Raw genomic sequence first — 2,500 nt, forward strand, 5'->3', positions numbered from 1 at the left:
TTTGATTATAACTCAGATTTGATTTCAGACATTATTAATAATATGAAATGAAATGAATTTGATGTTGTGTTTATGTAGCTGACACACTTATGTGAGCTGATGGTGAGCTGCACTGAATCAAAAATCTTGTCTTTTCCTAAGGGTACTTATTTACTAAGGGCAATTAACTAAGGGGAATTATTTACACTTTCAATCAGCGATTTTATCATTTTAATTGCCAATGATGGAGGCAAAATGATTCAAGTGACATAAAGTGTGTGAGTGTAATGCACCAGACATTTAGTGAGAACCTTTTGTTTGTATTTTTTGCACATTTGTAGAAACCAGACCTCTGCTTTTTTGTAATTATTGTACACAGATCCCTATTTTCAGGGAAAATGCAAAATACCCCCAGACCACCCTGAAAACCGAAGCGAAACACACACAAAAACCTACCCTAATACAATCTACGTGTCCATCTGCAATCTGCTAAAACAAGCTTTATAATTCAGTTAGACACAACCGCCTACTGCCTTTTCATATAAGTAAATATCAGGTAAATTCTAGAAAGTGTCGATCAAGCCTTTCAAAAACAGAATTTCCATTTGAATATATAAAAGCATCAGCAAAGGTTGGTTTGAAGAAACACATAGAGAAACATTTAGAACGGCACATTTGATAGAAGGCTGTGGTAAAGATGTACATTACACTGCATTGTCTATACACACTGCAGGTCTTTGGAACTCTGATCTGACATGTTTCAATTTTAGTAACATTGAACATTTACACACACACACACGATAACAACTACAAAAAAACCCAAAAGAATAGAAAAACATATTGAAAGAATATGTTGTGAATAACTGTTCAGCTATGTACTATTTTCAATAGGTCTACACATTTTTCTGTCATTTTAATACAGGTCTATCGAATGTATAGTAAAGATATCCTGGCCTTCTCCACGGAGGTGGAATGATGAATATAATGATATTAATCACATTTATGTGATGTGACTCTCAGAACAAAGTTAGGATATGGACGAGGCTTGGCTTGATGCTGTTAAGAGGCACTGTGAGAGAGGCTGGGGGTCTACTGAAGAGGATGTCAGAGACATATGCCAGCTGAGTGTTCAGCTGTTCCCTCAGTACCCACATTCAAATGCTGTATACTTCACATGACACACAGAATGGCTCCCACCATTCTCTCTGAGGTGTAACAACATGATCTCACAGCATTCCGTGGAATGAACACGGTCCATTGTGATACAAAATCAGTGGCAGTTTCACCGATTTTGGAAGACTTTCTCTATATTTCCACAGCTCTATGTTCCCACAATCTTATGTTCCAATTTATATTCCCTCAGGATTTTCCTAATTTCAAAGTTTTTTTTTCTCAAAACACATTTTTTTACTGACAGGTTAGGGTTAGGGATTGTTTTGGGCACAGCTTATACTGCTGCATTCTTTCGTTTAGCACAACAATTTGGCAACTTATCAACCAAATGGAAAAGGTATTTCTAAAAAACAATTCTTTACCGATAGATTAGGGGAAGGAATTGTTGTGTGTGTGTGTGCTATTACACCACCGGTTTGTCAGCTTTCTAATGATAGACTTTCCATGGTGCCGTGGGAACAGAAAACACCTCTGTGAGTCCATCATGGAAACATTGTGATGACCCCCAATACAGACTTTTGGCGAAATCCAAAACTGCCACATATTTCATGTCCCGAGGGTCTGTGCTCATTTCACAGAATTTTGTGAGATCACGTTAATCAAACACATTGTCTCAGCACTGATTAGAAATCCACTCCGGCTGTGTGGCTGCCTGTGAGTGTGTGTCTGTCTGTCTATGTGTCTGTACCTATGCCTATATTTATGGAGAGCATTGATCTATACAAGTTGAGTACTTGATTTGTTCAATGTGTACGGGTGAATAACTGAATTTCAATATAGTCAGCTTGTTTACGTATTTGCAAGGGTGCATGTGTAGGTGTTGATGTTTTATGTTTTAATATGGACCGGGACAAATGTAGAGCGTATCAGGGATTGTAAGTATGCATATGTATTTTTCTGTGTGTGTGTGCGTGTGTGTGTGTGTGTGTGTGTGTGTGTGTGTGTGTGTGTGTGTGAGTGTGTGTGTGTGTGTGTGTGTGTTGTGTGTGTGTGTGGTGTGTGTGTGTGTGTGTGTGTGTGTGTGTGTGTGTGTGTGTGTGTGTGTGTGTGTGTGTGTGTTTAGTCCATCTGGCTATCATGCCTGTCATCTGGAGCACCAGGTGTCAATATGGCTCTGAGACTCTCTTGTCTCCAAGGGTCTCCAGTGGTGTGCGAGTGTGTGTGTGTGAGTGTGTGTGTGTGTGTGTGTGTGTGTGTGTGAGAGTGTGTGTTTGTGTGTGTGTGTGTGTGTGTGTGTGTGTGTGTGTGTGTGTGTGTGTGTGTGTGTGTGTGTGTGTGTGTGTGTGTGTGTGTGTGTGTGTGTGTGTGTGTGCAGCTCTGTGGACTTAATAAGGACAATTAAAAAAAG

At 39.6% G+C, this 2,500-nt stretch overlaps 1 protein-coding gene across 2 annotated transcripts in view; it reads left to right on the forward strand.

Annotated features, from left to right (window-relative positions):
- Positions 1-2,500, forward strand: part of cxxc5b (CXXC finger protein 5b) — a 17,581-nt gene that overhangs the window by 5,316 nt on the left and 9,765 nt on the right. The gene's annotated exons all lie outside the window — the stretch shown is intronic.

This window comes from Engraulis encrasicolus, chromosome 22 (genome assembly GCF_034702125.1).
Source record: "Engraulis encrasicolus isolate BLACKSEA-1 chromosome 22, IST_EnEncr_1.0, whole genome shotgun sequence".
NCBI lineage: Eukaryota > Metazoa > Chordata > Actinopteri > Clupeiformes > Engraulidae > Engraulis > Engraulis encrasicolus.